Genomic DNA, 25,319 nt, shown 5'->3' with positions numbered 1-25,319 from the left:
TCTCTTCCAAACCACCAGACCTCTTTACAACTCGTAGATCTCCAGCCTCCTGCCTGGTCCATCCCAAGTCTTTTTTGCACATTCTACTTTCTGTCTCTCTCTTTTCATCTCTTTTTCCTCAACCTTGCAACTGAGGAATAGAGAAGAAGCATGAAGGGCAGGAATCAGTATTCTCAGGGAAAATAAAACACAAATTGACAGGCCTGAATCCTCAGGGCAGCTTTATGGATTCTTGGCGCAGCGTTGAGCAAGAGGCTCGTGCAGCCATGCGAGACCAGCCACTAGAAGGCTAAATATAAAATAACCCAGAAAGAGATTCGGGGATATGGGATATGTGTCTGCGCTATCAAACAATCTCAGTCGGCTAGAATAGCAATACACAGTAAACTCAAGGGATATAACAGCACAAGAGGAATTGGTAGTTTGGTGGGTGTTTGTTGTTGATGTGTGTACATGTGGCAACGATCGCAAACATGCAGGAATGCTTGCAGGTGGGAGCACTTTCTTGTGATTTCCTATTGGAGTGCAATAAAATCTAACCTTGCCAAATCCTAACCTGTTGTTATATTGTACCTAAATTGGTTGTCAGCCAAACAAATGTAAATGCATGGCAAAACAGTCACAGCCATACTGTGGAGTGCAGCATGATTTGGCCGGCTCCCAGCTGACTAAATAAAAATCTGGTTTGATCCAGTGGACAAGCAATGCCACTGAGCCTGTGTGTGTATTAGCTGTGTAATGTGAAGAGGCGGAGGAGAGCACAAGGGAATCGCTCCATAATCTACTCCACCATTCACAGAACCTTTCTCGCTCAGTCCATAATACCCCCAAATGACTTTTACTGCCCAGGCTCAAAGCTAGCCAGCGAGCTCTGGAGACACTGTCCCATTCCAATGAAAAATGCCCAGCTGCAAACAATGCAGCAGAGATGCACACATAGTTCTGAAATCACACACAAGTAAACAACAATGAGTCTACGTCTGGCTGGGAGGTAATTAGAGAAGGTTGAGTTGGTAAGTATCGCTGTTGGCATATCATATAGAACAGAGGCACTGTTTTCTCTCAAATTACCTGCCAATGCTTTCTCTTTCTCTCAGCCAGAGACACAATGCAAAGGCAAAAATAGAGAATTGGAGGTGGAAGGAATAAATGACTGATAGCAAGAAAGAGTCCGGAGATCATAGTTGAAGCAAGAAAGAAGCAGGAAGGCATATGATATCGAAAGGAATGATGAGAGATTAAGTGAATGGCTGAAAGAAGAATAGAGAGAGAGAGCACACCTCCCCTGTTTATTTTCTGTCTCGTTATTACTGGAGTGATTAATGACTGCTATCAGGAGTTTTCATAGCTGAGAGATGATCTTATAGGAGCTGTGAAGTTTGTTGGAGCTGCTGTTAAGTTTTGTCATGCCTGGATTATTGACATTCATGTTGTGTCCGTCCAGAATTCATGATCCGGTCAAAACTGTAAGGAGCTGACCTTATGTCTGGGGGTGGGAGGATACGTTGTGCATAACAGAGATTCACAAAGAGAAGCAGGTAGTTAAGGGGGCTAATTTTAGTGTGGCAACAGTTCGGTTGTACTGCCAGTAGAGTCTGTCTGCTGCCTTATAAAAATATATAAATGGAGTGCTGTGTTGACTCATTGAGCTGAAATGTTCTATATGCACTCCTAAAGCTGTGCATTCAAATCTTGTTTGTGGTTACTGAAATGGAAGTTTATACTCTATATAATCTATATGTTTATTGTCTTAAGATTATGTTATAATGTCTTATGTTAAACTGTCTTACAGCTAAGTGCACAATATAATACTCTCTGCCTCTCATGTGAGGATGTTCCACTGCCAGTTCCGACAGATGTGGATAAGTTAACAAACCCGAGCTGTGGGATTTGGCCTTCAACTTTTACTTCTCAGTAGACAGAGGCAGAGAAGGAAACCCCCAAAGGAAGAAAGATAGATAAAGCTATGAATGAATAGATGGAACATTGTGCATTGATTAAAAGACTCTTGTTAGGATGACGAATATGGGATGTTCTGTGATGCATGCTTGTATGTACAAATACCTTCATTGAACTACATGATAGATCTTTTAGCCCAACAAGCTCAGAGGTCCATTTGCAAATGATTTACTAAATATTGCAATAAAATTCAAAAACTGGCCACAAGGACGGGTATGTTGTCATGTGAACCAGCGACGGCTCATTGCTGAGGGAAAAACCGTGCATGGCAGCGGTCAGGAAACCTCACAAGCTCCAAACCTCCCTTCCATGCAACTGTGTCTTAACCAAAGGCCCGGTTGGTGAAAAGGGGGCGACCGAGGCATTGAGATGGCGCTGGGTCACTGAAGACATCTCAAAACAGCAAATTCACTCAGAGAAATTGTCCGTAAGAGAACAAGCTGTTCTGTGATTTTAACATAATTGTGATAAGATCAGGCAGAATAGTTATCCTGGAATGCTGTTTGGCCCTTACTTACTGTTCAGAGTCAAATCTGACTCATGTTTACATTTGAGAGCAGTAAAAGACCCTGGAAACTGTGTTCATTTAGCCTGATGATTTTTGACTTTTCCCAAAGTGATCCAGAACGCACAGAAATGAAAATATTTCAACTTGTATTAATTTTTTATGCAGCTGATACACACTTTTGTATGTAGGGAGGGTTAAATTCAACCCATACTTATTCAAAAGGCACTACTCAAAATTGTTTTTGTTTTCTTAACATTCAACGAAATTATTGTGGTTGTGTAATTGCGGACAATAATGATATAGTGCGTTTTGAATTAGATAGAAGCAAGAACCAATGTGTGTGTGTGTGTGTGGAAGAGAGAAAAAAAGGAGGCAAGGCTGGTCAAGTCTATTTGTATAGTACATTTCAACAACAAGACAATTCAAAGTGCTTTACATAAAACATTAAAAGTATCAAGATTAAGTGTGAAAGAACTACATTACAAAAGGACATTTAAAGTGTATGGCCTTATTAAAGAGTTGACATGCCCTATATGAAAAGTGTCATGAGATAAGTTTTGTTGTGATTTGGCGCTGTACAGATTGAACTGACATGACTTGACATTTAAATATAATTAAGAATAGTTATTAAAATTTACTGGATAACCACTCACTGTTTCTTTTATTGTTCCCCATCCCATGGTGCACTGTTAAAGATTTTTTTCTGTCAAAAAATGATAGAAGAACTGGTAGCAGGATTGCCATTAATTTACTGTAAAATTTACAGTGTCTTGCTGTTGCTGAAATTGGCAGTTTGTTGCTGTTTTATAAATACATCATAGAACTGTTGTTTTCTACTTTTACTGTAAAATACTGCCAAAAGGTGTTCAGTTTATTGGTGTTCATTTGCAACTTTTTAAATCTCAGCCATTTCATCAACCCAAGTTGACAGTAATGTACTATATTTAATTAAAGATGACAGGATTATACTGTTGACATTTTGAAAGCAACAGTGAAAGTTGTTTTTTAGTCTGAATTCTGCGTTTTATGATGTGAGTGCATCATGTCATCAGAAAGACTGTCTAATGCTGTGGTGGATAAATAAAATTTCAATGATTCAATAAGAAAACATTCAAATTTTAATGAATATCAATGGATTTGATGTAACACAACACCTGCACTCTTTCTTTCATCAAATAAAGTGCTCATAGCAGACTGTTCTCTTGTGTGTGTGTGCCCCGCCCTCGGCAAGACACACTCACAGAGGAGCTGCAGCAGAGTTTTCTTTCCCTTCTCCTTCTCCCTCTCACAGACAGACATGCTGCTACAAGCAGCAGAGTTTTTTTTTCTCTTCTACTTTGTTCATTCAGAATAGATGCTGTAAAAGACCTAAAGAGTGAAACTCTTTCTGCTCTCTGAAAGCTTTATTAAGGAGTAAATGCTAACACTTTACAATACAGGTACATTAATTAACATTAGTTAATGCAGTAATAAGCATTAACTAGCAGATAATTAACAGTTAAGTAATGTCTCTAGTAATTATTTACTAATGGTGTTCATGTTAACTAACAATGTACACATTATTTAATAGTTTATAAAGATGCAATTAACATTAGTTAATACAGTAATAAGCATTAACTAACAGGTAATTAATACAATAATCAGCATTAAGTACCTTAACAAATGTCTCTTGTTAACATTTATTAAGGGTTTTCATGTTAATTAAGGTACTAACTTATATTAGTAAATGGTTGATAAAGATGTTAATTAACATGTATGTCACAGGTCATAGCTAAGCCATTTCATTAAGAGAAAACTGTTTGTTTTTATAAATGTTTATTTAAGGGTAATGATTGTCCACTTACTTGTCCATCCTCCAACTTATGACTTATTTTTGATAAAGGTTGAGATCTGTGGACACACTCAATGGTCTTCATTTAGAGGTCTGCTTGTTCCTTTATCTTTATGTAGATGTTTCTTAACTTATAGCCTAACCTATACATAATTGTGCATGTTATACTGTATAAACATTACTTAACCATAATTGGACATTAACGAATGCTTTTTGTGATCCATATTGTAAAATTGAAAACATGTATCCCTTAAATGACACTTCATAAATGCATAAGAATGCTGAAAAAGCATTACTTAACCGTAATTAACCATTTATTAAAGCTCTTTGTTACCCTTGTAATTTTGAAACAATCAAACAGCTATTAAACGTTAGTGAAACATTTCCAACTGGAAATCAATTTGTCATGACCATCTGTTATCAACATGATTCATTCCAAATTTAAAAAGATGAAGATTTATGCTACTTATTAAAAGAAAATGTAATGATTTTATTTAGAAAATGCAATAATTTTAGCGTTCTTTGAAAGGAATAATGAAAAGTGATTTAACAATTTCACTGTTCTATGAAAATAACAACAAAAACGTTTTTCTGACAGACATGCCACTTTATTTTGAAAACTCGATTTTCAACAAAAAATGAAGAGCCAAGAGCAGTTAACCATAAAAAACATGTTTTTGAGTGGAGGGGATCTCTAAAAATTGGGAACATATGTTTTACCATATATGTTCTGCAATGTTACTAAGACATTACAATTTACAGAGTAAGTAAACTGAAACTGTACTGTAAAAGAGAGCATCATTTAATCCCAGGACATTACAAAGTCCACACCACATCCGTTCATCAAAATAGATGGTTTCCTTTCCTATGCAATATAGACAAACTTGCACCATATTTTCCAGTGTTACTAACTAAAACATGACATTTTATTGAACAAGAATGCTGAAACAGAAGAACTGTCAAAGAAAGTAAGAGTTAATGATATGGTAGTTACATTGTACTAAAAAAGTGTGCTTTTGATGTAAGAATCATAAAATAAACATGATAATACAATGTAACAATATGTACCGACACAAAGCTTAAACTGTTGTTACTATGTAAATATACTATATAAATATTACACACTTAATAGAAACTGGGTTCAAAGAGACAACTCCCTACTGTAGCACTTGTATTAAACTTAGGCTATGATGCTACTTTGTTTACCTGGGCTCTGATGGGTAAATATGAAAAGAGTGAGTGGTTAATGAAACACTTGGCAGGTTTATTACAGTGCATTCAACATTTCTCTTACAGTTTACGAAAACTGAAAAAAAACCCACAATGAAAAGAGCTCTTGTAACCAAGAAGAAAACGATATAGTCCTTGAAGTTTGTGATGATCATTCCTTATCTGGTAATTTTCTGCAAATCCGTTGTGTCAATTCTGTAAAACAGAATCTGAAGCAGCTGGCCACACCGCTGCCAGGTTTCACCACTGGGACTGGCTCACCATCACATTCCAGCACAGGGTTAACTCAAAGCTACAAATCCAAAATCATCAAAAAAAAACAATCTGAATGTACAGCACAGAATAAATCAGATAAATCATCATACAGTCTACTTTCAAATGATATTTCATCCACTTCCTCAATTTCACAACCTTATTGTCTTTCTTATAATTTTATGATATTGCACCAAAAATTTACTTCATCTGGTATCAGTAAAGCAAGGCATTCTCATATAAATTAAATATATTTCCCACATCTTTCACATAACATACAATTATAATATAACAGGATCTGACAAAAACAGAATATCTTTTGCAGAAATTAGAGTAGCATAACTACATTCAACATATTACCATGAATACAACCAATACAAATACATTTGGACACACCATATACATCCAAAATACTTTGTAGTACCGTTCAAAATACTCTGATTGGTTTTAGCTTAATTTTACACAAATTAACTGAATTTTTCATATTCTCTTCAACTAGCAAAGCTAGGTATGCTATTAAGTATGCTATTAGTGCAGGCTAATTTAACTCACCAGAGCTTCAAGAGTAAGAAAAAAAAAAACACAATGCAACTTCCTTGGCATATGTCCTTGGCAAACAGTTCTAATCCATCAAGAAACAAAACTGATAGTCTCTCTAAGGTTTATAACTTGTTTTTGCACTTGTGCTTTCTTATTATTTATCACAAGATTTTTTAGCTCTGCAGTTTCACATGCTTCCCATTCTCTCTAGATTGGTGGAACCCGGAGCTAACAGGGGCGTACTCTCTCACTGGATGAGCTGATGGTATGCACTGAGGGTCAAAACAGCCTGATGGTGCAGACACACTGGATCTATTGACGGATGTCAAGTCAACTGATCCACTTCATTTTCTATGGAAAGCAGGAGATCCAGCTGAGTGGTGCGTGATGGATACGCCACGGCAAGTCTATGGATCAACCACCGCATCTGAATTGGCATAATCATAACTCGACCTCAACCCCATGCAGATGAGTTCCATCCAGCGCAACGCGAACAGAACACGAACTCAGATCAAACTATCAAACTAGGCAGTGCTGATCAAATATGAATCAAGATTCTGTCACTGCATTGCCTATTTTACACTTCAAATGTTGTCAGAAACATACTTTAGTGTCCTGTTTAGCTGTAAAATGAGAAAGTTCTATCTCACACAGGCTCTGCCTCTAGTGGACTCTATGGGTAATACTCTCCTCCAATCACACGCACGCAATCGCCTACTGAAATTCACATGTACGTAGCTGGCCGATCAGGACACGCCTACTAATTATATGTGTCTCACACTGTATAAAAGGCAACGTCTTGCTGCAGCTCACCTCCTTCTCACTTCAGCGACGGTGAAATCAGCTCACTGATCTTACATCTCCACAGATGGAGTCACCCCACCAAGCTTGTTCCTGCCCGTTGTGCCCTGGTGTCATCGCCACCGCTGCCGGGCATCTCTTCTGCTTTGAGTGCCTCAGCCAGGACCATGCAGAGAGTGGCATAATGCATCCACCACCTTGTGTGCACTGCCAGGGTCTTTCGTGGACTCAACGTTGGCAACAGTGGGACTATTTTCGGCTGTGTGACATCTCACTTCGCTGTGACGAGAACTAACTGGAGCTTGAGATTGATCTCCACAGTGAGGATGAGTTTCCCACTTCGTCTGGGCCTCTGCCACCAGACACCTCAGCTGAGACTCTCTGAACGGCTTCGCCAATAGATGATGACACCTCTCAACAACATTGCTGACCTTCAGTAATCCACCACCAACTTCAGTTTGCCAGTATTTCCTGAAGGTTGTGGCCATGGCAGCAGAGCGTGTAGGGCTCTCTAAGACCCCCCCCTCCCCATCCCACCTACTGGTCAGCTGACTTTGTGAGGGCTTTTACAGCCTGTGTCGAAGTGTCCTGGAGGGAGCCACTGAAAATGAAGTTACCAGTGGCAGGACTGGTTTCCTTCCTGAGAGAGACAGAGACAGAGACAGACTGTGTTCCCCGGCCGGCGGTATTACTTCCTCCTCAGGGAGTAATGCCCCAGGCCCACACACAGACCAAGGAGAGGATACACCAAGTCCTCTCCATTCCCCTCCGGTTATATCTGTGGGATATATGGAAGGTGACGGATGTACTGACACAACATCAATGCTGTGTTGAGGCAGCTGACAGTGATGCATTCATGAACCACTCCACTGGCTTGGCCCTTTCGATACCAACCCCCCATGGGCCAATCTTCCATTTATGGAAGGTTTGTCAGCGGAGATGGCCAAATTGGAGTATCACAGCTTCCTGGCTGCCAGCCTGCCCAACTGGCTGCCGGTCCTCTGACACAAGGAATGGCGTCACAACTGCCCATTATTGGAGTGAATGGACAAAACATTGACACCAGCTTATTCACTCCAATTCTGAAATGTTCTTCCTCTGTTCTTGGGCATCAAGGAGATAATTCTATCCTAGAGGAGATGGATTCTCTCTCCAAGGAGATCCAGGACCAGTTACTGAAACAGGCTGTCTCAATAGTTCCCGCTCACAACAAACAGAGGGGGTTTTACTCCACATACTTCCTGGTTCCCAAGAAGACAGGAGGCTTCAGACCCATTTTGGATCTCCACATTCTGAGCCAATGTATCACCCGAAAGACATTCCACATACTATCCATCAGGAGATTGCTGGAACTGGTTCAACCAGGTGACTGGTTCACAGCCATCAACCTGAAAGATGCTTACTTCCATGTCCTCCTCTGGAGCGCTCCTCTCTGAAGGCATTGTCATTCAAGACAGCTTTGCTGCTTGCTCTTACCTCAGCTAAGAGAATGAGTGAATTGTGCACGCTGTCGGTTCAACCCAGCTGTCTGCTGCTTTGTGGTGACCACAGCGGTGCTACTCTCAGACCAAACCCTCCTTTGTACTCAAGAACATAAGGAGTTCCTTTAGGTTGAGAACTATTCAGCTAGAGGCATTTTTTCCTCATTCCCATTGGGATGTCAGGGGGGCAAAACTGCATCTATTGTGCACAGTACATACACTGGCATGCTATGTTGAACGCACTGCCCCCTTTCGGCGCACAGAACAGCTGTTTGTGTACTATGGAGATAGAGTGGCTGGTAAAGCCTTATCCAAGAATAGCCTAGCTAGTTGGCTTTGTGAGTGTCTTCCAAGCATACAGGCAGGTGGCTTAGGAACCCCCCACTGTGGTCCGAGCGCATTTCACATGTGGTGTAGCAGTCTCTATGGCCTTGTTCAGTGGAGTGAGTGTTGAGGACATATGCACGGCAGTGTCTTGGTCTATACCTTGTCTGTTCATAAGGTTCTATCTCTTGGACATGACGGGCTCCTTTTCAAGGTCTATACTTGCAGGAGCAACTCAGAACTTGTGAAAAGGGTGGTGTGAGTGTCATCTGTGGTACACCTGACCCCTCCTATGATCCAAGATGACTAGCAAAATGGGGCACTAAAGGGTCAACTCCTCACAAGTCAGGGTGTTTTGAACTTCAGTGCATCCTGTCAGCTCACCCAGTGAGAGAGTGCACCCCTGTTAGTGTCAGATTCCACTGATCGAGAGATAAAGGGAAGTGTGTGAAACTGAAGAGCTAAAAAATCTGGTTGATAAATGAGAAAGCAGAAGTGCAGAAACAAGTATTAAACCTCAGCTAGACTATCAGTTTTCTTTCTTAAACGTTTATAACTGTTTTGTCACATATGCCAAAGGGATTGTGGGGTTTTTTTATTCTGGAAGCTCTGGTGAGTTGAATTAGACTGCGCTAGAGGCATAATTAATAACATAGCTAGCTTTGCTAGTTGAAGTGAATATGAGGAATTCAGTTAATTTGTGTGAAATTAAGTTAAAAAAAATTACTATTATTAGGTTATTATTTTATTGTTAGTAGTATTTTGAACAGTACTACAAAGTATTTTAAATGTATATGGTGTGTCCAAATGTATTTGTATTGGTTGTATTCATGGTAATATGTTGAATGTAGTTATGCTACTCTAATTTTTGCAAAAGTTATTCTGTTTTTGTCAGATCCTGTTTAAAGGGATTCTAGTTTTATGTTGCATGAGAGATGTAGGAAATATATTTTATTTATATGAGAATGCCTTGCTTTACTGATACCAGATGAAGTTAATTTTTGGTGCAATACCATAAAATTATAAGAAAAATCCCTAGACAATAGAGTTGTGAAATTGAGTTTTGAGGAAGTGGATGAGATCTCATTTGAAAGTAGACTATGATGATTTATCTGATTTATTCTGTACTGTACTTGCAGATTGGTTTTTTGATGACCCTGGGTTTGTAGCTTAAAATTAACTCTTTGCTGGAATGTGATGGTGAGCCAGTCCCAGTGGTGAAACCTGGCAGTGGTGTGGCCAGCTGCTTCAGATTCTATTCTACAGAATTGACACAACGGATTTGCAGAAAATTACCGGATGAGGAATGATCATCACACACTTCAAGGACTATATCATTTTCTTTTTAATTACAAGAGCTCTTTTCATTGTTTTTGTTTTTTTCAATTATTCCAATTATTTCATTAAGTGTAAGACAAATATTGAATGCACTGTAATATACCTGCCAACTGTTTCATTAACCACTCAGTCTTTTCATATTTAGTCATCAGGGCCCAGGTAAACAAAGTAGCGTCATAGCCTAAGTTGAACACAAGTGCTACAGTAGGGAGTTGCCTCTTTCAACCCAGTTTCTATTAAGTGAGTAATATTTATATAGTATATTTACATGGTAACAACAGTTTAAGCTTTGTGTTGGTACATATTGTTACATTGTATTAACATGTTTATTTTATGATCCTTACATCAAAAGCACACTTTTTTAGTACAATGTAACTACCATATCATTAACTCTTACTTTCTTTGACAGTTCTTCTGTTTCAGCATTCTTGTTCAATAAAATGTCATGTTTTAGTTAGTAACACTGGAAAATATGGTGCAAGTTTGTCCATATTGCATAGGAAAGGAAACCATCTATTTTGATGAACGGATGTGGTGTGGACTTTGTAATGTCCTGGGATTAAATGATGCTCTCTTTTACGGTACAGTTTCAGTTTACTCACTCCGTAAATTGTAATGTCTTAGTAACATTGCAGAACATATATGGTAAAATATATGGTCCCAATTTTTAGAGATCCCCTCCACTCAAAAACATGTTTTTTATGGTTAATTGCTCTTGGCTCTTCAATTTTTGTTGAAAATCTAGTTTCCAAAATAACGCAAGTGACATGCCTGTCAGAAAATGCCTGTCATTTTTATCGTTATTTTCATAGAAGATTGAAATTGTTAAATCACTTTTCATTATTCCTTTCAAAGAACGCTAAAATCATTGCATTTTCTTTTAACATGTAGCAAAAGTCTTCATCTTTTTAAATTTGGAATGAATCATGTTGATAACAGATGGTTGTCATGATGAATTTATTTCTAGTTGGAAACGTTTCACTAAAGTTTAGCAGCTGAGTGATTGTTTCAAATTTATAAGAGTCACAAAGAGCATTAATACTTGTTTGTTTGTTTTTTTCAGCACTCATGTATTTATGAAGTGTTACTTAAGGAATTCATGTTTTCAACTTTACAATACGGGTCACAAAGAGAATGAATACATGGTTAATTATGGTTAAGTAATGCTTATTCAGCACTCTTTTGCATTTATGAAATGTTACTTAAGGGATACACATTTTCAACTTGACAATAAGCGTCACAAAGAGAAGTAATACATAGTTAATTATGGTTAAGTACTAATGCTTATTCAGCACTCTGATGCATTTATGAAGTGTTACTTAAGGGATACATGTTTCAACTTTACAACCTCTAAATGAAGACCATGGAGTGTGTCCACTGATCTAAACTTTTACCAAAAATAAGTCATAAGTTGGAGGATGGACAAGTAAGTGGACAATCATTACTCTTAAATAAACATTTATGAAAACAGTTTTTTCTTAATGAAATGGCTTAGCTGATGAACTTCATCACATACATGTTAATTAATATCTTTATCAACCATTTGCTAATATTAGTTAGTACCTTAATAAGCATGTAAACCCTTAATAAATGTTAACAAGAGACATTTGTTAAGTTACTTAATGCTTATGATTGTATTAATTAACAGTTGGTTAATGCTTATTACTGTATTACTAATATTAATAGCATCTTTATGAACGATTTAAATAATGTATTAATAGCTTAGTTAACATGAACACCATTACTAAATGATTTCTAGACATATTAGTTAACTGTTAATTAACTGTTGGTTTATGTTTATTACTGCATGTTTATTACTGCATTAGCTAATGTTAATTAATATACCCTTATTGTACAGTGTTACCGAATAAATCACCTGTTTATTAATGACTGATAAGGTGTTGATGAATGTAAACTAGATTTTAGTTCAAAAGTTTAGTACAGAGGCTGATTGTGGGTCAGAATATAAACAGTGTGTGAGGGTTAAGGTTGGGCAGAATGAATCCTGTGATTATTAAACAAAAAAGACGAGGTAGCAGACTGCCATAAATTGGACAATTTAAAACAAGGAAATAAGAACAGTGTCTGCACCGAAGTGACAACTTATTGATAATTACTGGGTAATTTCAATCAAATTGCCATGAGATGGGTACCAGAAATAGCAAACGAGAAACAGAACCCAGTAATGTGAAAAAATCAGTCTCACCCCTAGTTCCATATATGCTAAGGACATATGGTGAACAAAGTTGTAGTCAATTTGAGGTCTAGGTAAGAAAATTTGGCTTCCTTTCAGAAGGGAATTTCAGCCCAAGAAATCCGGAATAATTAAAAAAGAATGTGGTAAGAAAGGAGGAGGAAGATAAAAAGAAAGCAGAAGAAATGTCAAATAAAGAAAGAAAGAAGTTCACTCCATTTACTGGGGACTGGAAAGCATTTATGCTGTGGCTGGAAGAGGTAAATAGAGGAGAGATGAAAAACTGTAGAAGCAGCAAAACAAAGTGCAGTATCAGCAGTAGGTCAGGGAGGGGTGTCTAACCAGGCCGTGCAGTGTCTCAAAACAGACAAATGGGATCTTGACCTGGACGCAGCCCTGCCACAATGTCTTCAGCCACAAAACAACCGTCAAGAAGAGGACCATAGTCCTCCACCATACCCTGGTCCTGGCATCTATCCTGACCTCACTACCTTCACTGAATACCCTGAGATTCTTGAGCCACCACCACCAACAAGAATAAAGGGTCCAAAGAAAGGGACCAGAAGGCCACACCCACCCCTTGCAGCACCTCCAGTGCAAGGACCGCCATACATGAACACTAGAGGCAAGACACAAGCATTTCCTTATCCCACAGATCCAGAGGGTGAAGAAGAAGAAAAAGAAGATGAAGAACATGAGGGCGGTATATTCCCCATGGTAGAGTGTGTTATCCCTCTCAATGACAGAGACGCCAATGATGTGATCTTCCGAACACAAAGTGTGTTCAGACCATGGACACACAAAGACATGGTATGGGTGGATGAAGAACTGCCAAACCGACTAGGAGCCAGAGGAGCTGCATATAACAGGTGCTCCACCAAATTATCAAACATCACCCCACTACTGGAGAAATCCAGTGTCTATTGCAGTGGTACCCGAAATTCAAATGGGGAGCAGTGCAGGGAGACTGGCCACCAACTGACCTGAGACCCGACCATACAAATTACCAGGGCTATGTCGATGCACTGCTCACATGAGTAGAGCCAAGGTGCACTCCACAGATGGACCTAAAGAAAATCACAGCCTTCAAACAAGAACCAAATGAAACAGTGGCAGATTATCTAGTGTGTCTGACCAAAGATTACAATGCAAACAACGGTCAGACAGAACCTGCAATAACCAAAATGACTCACCATGGGAGCACATCTGAAATCCTTCATCCAAGGACTGCTTCCAGAGATACAGTCCAACGTAAAGTGACATTGTATTGATTGTGACACAAGAAGATTGGCAGCTGTTGAGAAGATATGCCATACATTCTGAAAAAAGATTCAGAGAGAATGAAAAGAAAAAGATCAAGAAGAGTGAAGACACAGCAGCAAAGCTCCAGATGGCACAGCTGGCCATGTTCCAAGGCCAATCACAAGGAGTGATGACAATGTACCAAGGACAAAGTCACACCCATGGCCATGGCAGGGGATGAAGCTACAGGCCAGGCAGAGGGAACAGCAAAACTGGCAAAGAATGTTTCGTCTGTGGAAAGCTTGGATATTTTACCCATGAGTGCAGACAAAACCCAGAAAACAAAGAAAAAGGTGGAGACTGATGGTACGCAGGATCAGGGAAAGGTCGGGACCCAGAAGACCAGGGGAACAGTGAGAACACAAACACAGACACTCACATAAATACACAACTATCAATTAATACAAGAAGTTATCGAGAACTTAGAACAAAAACAGAAAGATCACACCCTGCCAACACTAACACGACAAGTCTCAGGCCAAATGGTCAAATTTTTGGTCGACTCAGGGGCAATAGAGTTGGTAATAAAGAAATGTGATCTAGCTCCAGCTCCAAAAATGAGCGGGAGGACAATGTCAGCTATAGGGGTTAGTGGTCAAGTTGTCAAAGAAAAATACACAGCTCCCTTATCTGTTGTGGATGATGAGGGGGAAAAATTGAAACACTCTTTTCTCCTCTCCTTGTGTTGTCCAATAAACCTAAGGGGACGCAACTTAATGTGCTGTCTGAGCATTGTGATAATCAGTACTGAAAAAGTAAGTAAGTAAGTAAGTAAAGTTAATTTAATGTAGCACCTTTCACTGAGCAGACAAACATTCAATAAAAGGAACAAACAATAAAACATAAGCAACAACATACCTTAAAAACACACAAAATACAAACAATAGACACTATGAGGCGAGACAAAGGTCAGTTTAAATAAACAAGACTTCAGCTGTTTTTTAAAGGCATTGCCAGAGACTGCAAATCATATTTCTATAGGAAGAGTATTCCTGTGTTGGAGCCACCACTTCAAAGGCATGATCACCTTTTGTTGTCAGTCAAGTGCAAAAGACAACCAGTAAGCCCTGGTTAGAAGGCCTAAGTGACCTGCTGATGACATAAGGATGGAGCAAGTCAGAGATGTGTCCAGGTGCCTGACCATACAGGGCTCTCTATGTGAAAACAAGAACCTTAAAATGAATCCTAAATTTGATGGGAAGCTGATGTAAAGATGATAAGATGGGTGTGATGTGAGACATCCTGCTGGACCTGGTCCCTAGTCCAGAATGCTGTGTTATACAAGTGGCGTTGTCTCCCCTGTGCTTCCCGACCACAGTCTGGACGCTGAAGCAGGAAAGGTTAACAGCTGCCTTGCAGCAGTGTTCTGGACTATTTGTAGATGGTCCAGGGATGACTGTCTACAAATAGAGGCAAGTGAAAGGGATTTGCAGTAGTCCAGCCGGGATGATATAAAAGTGTGAATAATCATCTCTACCTCAGGTTGTGAAATGACAGACCTGAGTTTGGCAATGTTTCTTTAATGAAAGAAACATGAACAGGTTCACGATTTTATACGTTGATCAAAGTGCACTGCCTGATCAAATATAACACTGAGATTTCTAAGATTAGACTGTACAGCTGAAGAAAGGAACCCAATACACTGAGCAACCTTGGAGGCTTTGCTATCTGATGCAATGATAAGGATCTCAGTCTTATCTGTGTTTAGTTGTAAAAAATTGTTAGCCATCTAGTCCTTTATGGCAGTTAGACAATTGTGCAAAACAGATTATCAATCTCATCAGTGTTAAAAGAGACATACAGCTGAATGTCATCAGCGTAACAGTGATAAGAGATACCTTTAAATTGATAATAATATGACCTAAGGGAATCATATACAGAGCAAATAATATAGGACTCAAGACAGAACCCTGGGGCACACCACAAGAAAGAGCAGCAGTTTCAGACATGTAGGGACCAAGCGACACGGAAAAACTCCTATCTAAGAGATAGGAGGAGAAACAGTCCAGGGTGCTCCCAGTGCCACTCACTGCCTAAGCCTTTCAATCAGGATGCTGTGATCTACAGTATCAAAAGCTGCACTAAGATCCAGCAGCACCAAAACAAATCATTCACCCACATCAGAAGACATCATTATGTCATTGGAGACCCTGAGAAGAGCTGTTTCAGTGGAATACTTCTGATGGAAACCAGATTGGAATTTATCTAAAGTGTTGTGTGCAGTCAAGACAGCAGTGAGCTGTTAGGCAATAATTTTCTCTAAGACTTTTGAAATAAAAGGCAGCTTGGATGTAGGCCTGTAGTTTTTGGGAAGGGATGGGTCAAGGTTAGTTTTTTCAGAAGAGACTGAACAATTGCGTGTTAAAAAGAGCTGGGACACAACCAGATTGCAGGGAGCTATTTATAATACAGACCAGGTATGGATCAATAGACCCAAGTACATTTTTAAGCATGGATGTCGGTAAAATATCTACAAGGCTATAGGAAGGTTTCATGCTGCCCACCAGATCAGTAAGGTCTTGGGGAATAGGAGAAATAGGAGAGAAGCAGTCCAAAATTGACTGCCGAGTTGAATAGGCATAAAAGGGGGTAGAGGAGGGGGTGATTCTAGCCCTGACATCTCTAATCTTATCCACAAAGTAAGAGAGAAAGTTGCCGCAATCTTTATTTGAAAAAAAAGTCACATCAGGAGGTGCAGGAGTGACAATACTGCTGATGGTATCAAACAGGACTTTGGGGTTGCATTTACTGGACGAGATTAGGTTGGCAAAATAGGAAGCCCTCACGTCTTTAACCATGTTGTTAAATTCAGTTAAAGGTCTTTGTATTGGGGACGGTGCACTTGGAGCTTGGTAAATTTCCACAGTCGCTCTACCCTCTGACATTTCCAGCGGAAACAACAAATATTGTCATTTAACCAGGGTGATGAATTGATGGAGGGGTAAAGGGGTAAATATCAGCAGAATATCAGATATGTTGTGATATCAGATAAATTGTGGTGCACAACTAAATTGTGCACCACAATTTGTAAAATATGATCCAAGAAATCTACTGTATGTGTATGAGTGGCAGGAAGTGCAAAACATAAAGCAAGAGGATTTGCACTGCACAACACACTCATATGAACAGGATGAGACATGTGGACAGGGTTGGCTTAAAACAGGTGCTGAAAGTGACAGATTGAATATGTGGTGGCTGTACTGGCAAGAGGATATGTGTGCAGCACTAGTGAAAATACCAGAGGACCTAAAACACAGCTTTTTCAAAATGCATGACTCAGCTATCCCTTTAGCAAAAGGATCAATCAGAAACCGGAAGGACTTAGGTCCGTGGGTGAAAGACTGTGTTGAGTCATCATCAGCCCTGAGAAGCAAGTGAGAACAAAATTCTGGTAATCCATTTTCTAAGTCTGATCTAAATTGTTTTCTCTCATGTGTTTATGATGTAAGAACTAATTATAAAAAAGGTTTTGCCAGGATAATCTTTTTAGGTTCCTCTTTTTTTTTAATCTGTGAAAGTGTTTGTTGTTGTAATACTCAACCAGAGGGCCAGAGGGTGAAGTGCACCACTACCACATGTGCTAAATAGGACTAAAGGCATTAATGTTTTCTTCCAAGTGAGTTTTAATTTCTCCATGCATTCTAAACACAAGGTACATATATTGTGTGTGGGCAAGTTATGTAACATTACTGTCATGTCTTACTTTTGGCTAGAAATGTATTTTAATCAGCGCTAATCTGCCGTTAGCATTAGCTATATTGATGTTAGCCATTAGCCTACTAACTAGTGAGTGAAAAACATATTGTTCATGGCTAACCAACAGCTACAACCTAGGTTAAGTCGACTGCATAGCTAATGTTAGTTTACAGTAATGTTAGTCATGGTAACAGGGACACTCCACCCCTTATGAGTGGGATGCTTTACCAATAAAGATAAAAAAAAAATCTTAAAAATGAGTGGGACATCTGGACATTTGCTAAGTAAATGGGATAATTGTGTACATTTATTGATAGCTATTCAAAATAGAATAAGCACTTTGGATACATTTTGATTTTGGCATTTAAATTTATACAGTTATTATACAGATTTATGATATAGAATTGGATGCTGTTTATTGAATATTGCAATTATAGTGCAATGCTTATTCTTAATCGGTCCTCAGTTGACAGTTGAACCATTGATACTTAGACAAATGGTTCTCAAACCTTTTCATGTCAAGGACCCCCAAATTGATATATAACAAACCATGGACCCCCATTTGATAAGATTTTTGTTCCAGAGACCCCTATCTGAGAAGGTAGCTAATTGTTAGATATGATTTAGTAGAGCATTCCAACTTTCTATAGTGTAGGTGGGGAGATAACTGGAAACAGTGAAATCTCTGATCAGAATAGTCATTCTTATACATGGTGCTAACTTCTAGTGAATAGAATATTAGTAAAATTGAATTACTCCCCATTTTTAAGGGGACCCCCTGGAACCCCCTCAAGGACCCCTGGAGGTCCCCGGACCACAATTTTGGAACCAATGACTGAGACCAATCTAAATCACCCTTGAGGCCAGTCAGCTCATTTTTGTTTGTTTAATATTCCAGATGGAAGTCCAACATTTGACTTGTGGGTCCAACAATTTCATCCTAGAGGTGTAAGCCACATCAGTGAAGGAGGAGGCCATGAAAGGTTAATAAGCTTTGTTTATTTATTTAATGAATAAAATACTCAAGTAACAACAATGACTTAATGACTATCAATGACTATGACTCTGAGTGATGTTGTCTTGTTTCACAGAGGGTAGAATGAGACCTACATACTATTGGGGAGAAATTCAAACCTGATCAGTGGTGCTTGGTAAGGTGTTATAAAATATGACCCAGGCTATCCAAGCATATTGGAACAGTGAGCCAAACTTGATTTTGTTGGCAGATGAAAGTGCTCAGAGAGAAAATAAGAATGTGTTGTCAGTCATATCTCATGAATGCTTCTCACTTTAAGTAGTGGATTTTCCCCTTCCCACTGTTTGCCATGATATACAATTTAATATTATTACTGACTGGAGTAGAGTCATTTCATTTAAATGAAGCATTCTTTCTCTTGATATAATCTATAGGAAAAATACTGTGTGCACAATTCAAGGGTCCAAGCACACCTGAAGGTTCCATTGTTGGCACGTATAAGTACCTGAACCTGATCAGATGAGGACATGACACGTTTCTGGCTTTTCAGTATTGTGTCAGAGTTGTATATTTTTCAAGCATTTTTGTTGTGAAAAAACAAACAAACACACATTAAAATACAGTACAAATATACATGTATTTTGATTTAAATACATTTCTAGCCAAAAGAAAGACTTGACAGTAATGTTACATAACTTGCTAACACACAATATATGTACCTTGTGTTTAGAGTGCATGGAGAAAGTAAAACTTTATCCTAACAAACAACAAAGGAAGTAAAAAAAAAATCACCTCCCACCTGTTTCAAAATGAAAAAAAGGAACTTTGAAAGACTATCCTGGCAAAACCTTTTTTTCACCTGTTCCTAAGTCATAAACACAGGAGAGAAAACAATTTAAATCAGGCTTAGAAAATAGATAACCAGAATTTTTTTCTCACTTGCTTCTCAGGGCTTCAGTACAAGCCTTTAATTTATTTCTACAACAGATTGAAATCATACAGTACACCATGTGGTATGGTATTTGTTGGGAAAAGGTGTGTACGCTCAGAAGCAGAAGGCCTGCGCAGAAAAACAACAACCATGGTTCAATTAGCAGCTGATTCCCCAGAGCTGACAGATATTCCTACAATTCTCTGGGCTAACATTAAATATGATGTTGGTCTGCTTGAGCGCATGTAACCAGTTGAAATTTTACCTAAATCAGAATACTAACCATGAAATGATCAATATCCATTGAAGCCAGAAGCAAAAGAAGGTATAACACTGGTGTTTGGCTCTCTCCTGAAAGCAGGAATTATTGTACCATGTGACACATACCCAGTGAGAACCCCAATATTTCCTTTGAAAAAGATAAGAGATGAGGGACAGCCAGATGAATGGAGAAATGCAACACTTCATGTTCAAGTACCTAATGTACTAAATCTACACACTATAGTATCACAGATGCCTTCAGATATACAGTGGTTCTCAATGGTTGATTTGCCAAATGTCTTTTTCAGTATCCTAGTGCACGCAGATTTGCAATAAGCAAATGGACTAGATAAGAACAGTGGTATTGTCAAAGTCCAGCAATATTTTCTGCAGCATTAAAATAAAATCTGGAGGGTTTGACCTTACCAGGGAGGAGTGCTCTCTTGCAATATGTTGATGATTTGATGTTCTGCTCTCCAACAAAAGAGGCCTGTGAAGAAGACACAACAAATTTGGTGCAACATCTAGCTGATAACAGTCCCAAGGCAAGTTTGAGCAAATTATAATGGGTACAACAAAAAGTGATCTTCATGGGGCACGTGGTCACACAACAGTTTAAATGCTTATCCCCAAAAAATTTAAAAGGAATCTAAACCATTCCAAAACCACAAACAAAGAAGCAGGTGATGTCATGTCTAGGAATGACATCATATTGCAGATAATGGATCCCTAATTACGCAGAGCTGGAAGTGCCAGTTAGTAGCATGATACTTAGGAAGGGGCTGACTTCACATCAGAGAGGGACATTTACTGAAGCTGAAAAAACTTTTACAGACTTAAAAATAGCTCTACAAAATACACCGACATTAGGACGAGAAATGACTAGACATGACATGACTAAAGCAATCACACAGACTGTTGACAAGAAAAATGGCTACATGTCCTCCATACTACTACAGTAGCAGAAAGAGTAGCAAAAACCATTATGGAATCCAGAGATTTGGTAGATTATCAAAACTTGACACTACAGGTACCACACTCCATGTCAGTCATTCAGTTGGAGCAAAAGAATGCTCACCTTTCTCCAGCTAGATGGTTGAGATATCGTGCAATGTTGTTGGAAATGCCAAACATTACAGTGAAACAATGTACTGTGCTTAGCCCTGCAACTCTCCTTCCCGCTGCAGAAGATGTTGATCCATACGACTATGTGGCTGCAGTCAACCAGCAGGCTTTCTTCATACACACATGCTGGTTTGGCATGCCTTGTTTTTACTCAGCGCATCAGCCCAGTACAGCTGGGATTTGTATCTCCATTACAACAGGGCTACCCACTTGAGGGTGTGTTTTTAACGGATGATGCCCTCATCTTGAGTCAAAAAGCAGCGAGCTGTACATATCATGGCTGTGGCTGGTGATCAAAGTCGCAGCTGTAAACAGTGGATAAACACATTTAATTTCCTATAAATTCTTTACAATAAAAGTCCAGTTAGTTTGTCAATCAGTGGAAAGCTTTTGATAGGAAGCAACAGCAGCAGGAGAGAAACTAAATCTCAAAGCACAGAGATTCACTTAGAAGCTACAAAAGTACTGAGAGCTGAACATACAGAGGCTTTTAAAAATGGCTTTCTCTCTGGTCTTGGGGAGAAACGGGGAGAAGAGGAGTCTTCACAGGTTGGCCATGGTTATTGAGACATCACTGCAACCTGCTTGGGGGTGGGTCAGGCGCGTTTTCGCCCAACTCTGGAAATGGTCCATCTCAGGTGCAAATCAGTACAACTCAGTGCAGTAAAACCGGTAATGGTAATGCAAATCAGCGCCGCATGGTTTGAGTCGGTGCGGCCAAAAGCGCAAATGGAAAAACCCTATAGGTGTGCAGCCTGAGGCTGGACGTTAAGGACACACCACTGGTTAATGCAGAGTTGGAGCTGTCCATGGATGGATCAGCATCCATCCAAAACACTGGGGTAAAAAGAGCAGGTTATGCTGTAGTAACACAACATGAGACACTGAAAGCAGAACCACCCCCCACCCATTTCTCTGCACAAGCAGCAGAATTGAAAGCCTTAACAGAAAAATGCAAATTGGCAAAAGGGAAAACAGCCACTATTTATACAGATAGTAGGAATGCTTTCGGGGTGGTACATGATTTCGGGACATTGTGGAAAAACAGACAGTTTGTGACTGCGACAGGGAAAACCTGTGGCATGTCACAAACTGGTAGCAGATTTATTGGATGCTGTAATGTTACCTGAACAGCTGGCAATATCCAAATGCAAGGCGCACACAAATAACACAGACTCTGTCTCAACAGGAAATGTGAGAGCAGATGCACCTTTTCATGAAAAAGCCCAGCGAAAGAAAGCAGGATGGTATCTGAGTAGGACCAAAGGGTAATCCGTGCCGATCTGAATAGTTCTTTCCCTTTTATGCAAAGTTGTCACATGGTGTAGACCACATGTTAAAAGGGGGAAGGCTGACAGAAGTAAACAGATATTGGTACACAAAAGGCTTCTCAAATTACTCAAAAAGTTTTTGTGAAAGATGTCTAATCTGTGCAAAAAACAGTGCTGGTGGGGGACAACAAATACTGCAGAATGCACACCATCCACCAAATGAGCCATTTGATCACCTACATATGGACTTTATTGAACTGAGTCCAAGTGAGAGAAAAAATACCGTCTAGTCATAGTAGACATGTTTTCCAAAAATGGGTCGAAGCCTTCCCAACAACAAAAATGGATGCTAGTGCTGTAGCAAAGGTGCTGAAAGAGAATATTATCCAAGTTTGGGATACCAAGAAAAATCAGCAGTAATTATGGCACACATTTTGTGAACAAAGCAATTGTTTTGCTAGCTGAATATTTGGGAATTGACCTAAAACAACACTGTCCCTACAACCCACAGAGTGGAGGGGCAGTAGAGAGAGAAAATGGCACTCTCAAAAGCAAACTGACCAAATATTGTGCTATTACAGGACTGGGCTTGACAAAGGTTCTCCCCCTGGAAAGCATGCATCAGACCCAGAAATAATCTTAGTGCTTTTGAAACCCTAGTTGGCAGACCAATGAACACAGGCATTGGACCAGATAGAAGACAGCTCCCTGGCACAGAGGAATGTACTGATCAAATGCTGATGTATTGTGCAAACTTGCACACTCACGTAAACAATTAAAAGGGCTATCAGACCTAGCTGAGGAATGCATGAAAGACACCGTCCAAAGCTGAGCAATTCTAACACATTTGGGAAGCCACAAGTCACAACAACAGATATAGGAAAGATAGGCTTGGAGCAATGCATTTACACATGCTGATTTAGTTAAGGCTCTTGAGGTATTTGAGGGCAATGTCTGAAAACAGACACTGGCACCCCTTCAGGGGTACAGGCTATGGTCTCAGGGGAATAACATGTTGTCTTATGATCTTAGCCTTTGTGATTGTTGCCCCAAGTGTTTTGTTTCTTGAACCAAACAGGAGTGCCAATGTCAGTACAACCACTCTGCCCTCCTTTCAACTCAGACAAGACGCTAAACCACTGACTATGACCATTGTTCACAGCAGCAACCAAACCCAATCAAAACCAAAGAATCCAACAAATCTGGCCATCGTAGAATAGATGAAAAAGAGAACTGTTTCAACATAATGAATGGAAACCCTGGGGATTTGATGCCAATTCCTTAAAATCAGATGACTTAAGCAATGGGAGCTCTTGGTATTCATTTCTCAGGTACTTAGCTAAGCTATCTAAGGGAGAGGACAAGCCACTTTTGGCCATACAAGGGCCATCAATGTCATGGTCTAATATGTTCAATCTGACTGCCAAACCTACACCACGCGTCCCACAAATCCTGAGTATTCTACATAGCCAATCCACACTGAAATGCAGTATTCACAGGAATTGGGCACACAGGATGGGAGTATGTGTGGCACATGCAGCCTTGAGCAAACGCTACAGATTTACTGACTCCAGAAGTTCTAGCATGTGCTGTCCATTATTGTCAGACAATGAGACAGTTTCTATCTGTAATAACGGAAGAAAACAGTTTCTAGGGGTTACTAAATTTACTGTTAATTCGGCAGGTCTGACTGGAAATCCAACCTTTGAAATGTTTCTTTGGACATAGATTAAGTTACAATTGTTGCTAACAGTTCTGTCAGAGTGGATTTTGCTAATGAGTTGGCCCGATTACAAATCATCATTGGCAGTGTGGTAAGAAGGCTTTTCTCTATTTACCTAACAATTGGAAGGGACGCTGTCAGTTAGTGAACCTAACTATTAATGTTGTTTTCATACCAGGGGAACCCATTAAACCAGGTTCTAGTCAGCAAAAGAGAGAAATGGCAGAGTTTAATACCCTTGAGTCCTACCATTGGAGAATATCTCTAGGGGAAAAATGGGGAATTAGCATTTCCCCTTGGTATGGGGTCACTCTTCTGGCTGATCACCTGGATAGCATAACCTACACCCTGTCAGGGTTTGCTAATGAAACTATCGAAGGACTACGACTCCTCTCAGACAATGACAGATCTCACCACTTTACTCTGTTGAAGCATGAAATGGCACTTGATTACTTGATGGCTAAGATGGGGGGATTGTGTGTAACTGTGAACTTTATGGGAGAAGCTTGCATGACGTAAATCCCAGACGATGAAGATAATGTTACAAGTGTGTTAACTGCTCTTGGAAAAATCAGAGATGCTTTTGGTCCCTCAGATTCTGCAGGCTACAATTTCAAGAAATGACTGCATGACAAACTTGGTCCATTGGGAGTAGTTATGATTCAAGTTGTCATTCCAGTCCTGACAGTATTTGGCATACTCCAGTGTACTGTATCTGTACTTATACCCTGACATGCATGAAAGCTTTGATGTACAGATGGATAGGTGGTGTTGTGGGAGGACAAATCCAACAATATGTAAAGTGACCTATCAAAGATGAAGAGAAAACTGGTAAAACCAAACCTGACTTTGAACAAATGAGGACAGATTATCATGACTTGTTCCTGACTCCAGATTGGAAGAAAAGCAATGATAATGATTGTGAGGACTTTGACACAAATGTCTAAATGATTTTATTTTACTTTGCTTGCTTAAACATATAAACTTAGCACAAAAAGTAAGGAAATTTGTGTTTGGTAGATTATTTCTTTGTTGTAACAATGCTTCTTGGCAATAAATCTAATACCATTGGAAAGCCTGTTTATTTCCCTTTTAAATGGTGCCACATTTGTAAGGAACATGCATTTGTGGGATGAGCAGCAGAGCTGAGTATATGGGTTGCACCCATGAAAAATTTGCCAAATCTTCTCTGCCAATGCCAAACAGCTTATTCTGCCATTGACTCTTTGGTGTTTGGTGGATTGGATGATTGAAGTTTGAAGAAATAAGACATATTGGCAATTTAACAATTTATTCATTTAACAAACAGGAGCCTCAGTAGCGTGTGGAAGAACCATACACAGCCACAACAGCCTAGCACCTCCTCCTCATGCTGGTCACCAGCCTGGTCACACACTGCTGTGGGACAGCATCCCATTCTTCAACCAGCAATTGTCACAAGTCAGCCAACGTGGTTGTGTTGGTCACTCTGGCACGAACAGCACGCCCAAACTGATCCCACAAGTGCTCAATGGGGTTGAGGTCAGGACTGCTGGCAGGCCATTCCATCCTCTCCACTCCCAAATTCTGGAGGTAG

At 39.6% G+C, this 25,319-nt stretch overlaps 1 long non-coding RNA gene across 2 annotated transcripts in view; it reads right to left on the bottom strand.

Annotated features, from left to right (window-relative positions):
* The window catches only part of LOC121890421, a 113,406-nt gene that overhangs the window by 7,650 nt on the left and 80,437 nt on the right, over positions 1–25,319 (bottom strand). For both annotated transcript variants that reach the window (XR_006093782.1, XR_006093781.1), the window contains exon 4: positions 20,051–20,114. This is a non-coding gene — a long non-coding RNA (uncharacterized LOC121890421). The remainder of the gene's footprint in view (positions 1–20,050; positions 20,115–25,319) is intronic.

The sequence above is a fragment of the Thunnus maccoyii genome, chromosome 23 (assembly GCF_910596095.1).
Source record: "Thunnus maccoyii chromosome 23, fThuMac1.1, whole genome shotgun sequence".
NCBI lineage: Eukaryota > Metazoa > Chordata > Actinopteri > Scombriformes > Scombridae > Thunnus > Thunnus maccoyii.
This window is presented reverse-complemented; position numbering and strand designations above follow the sequence as displayed.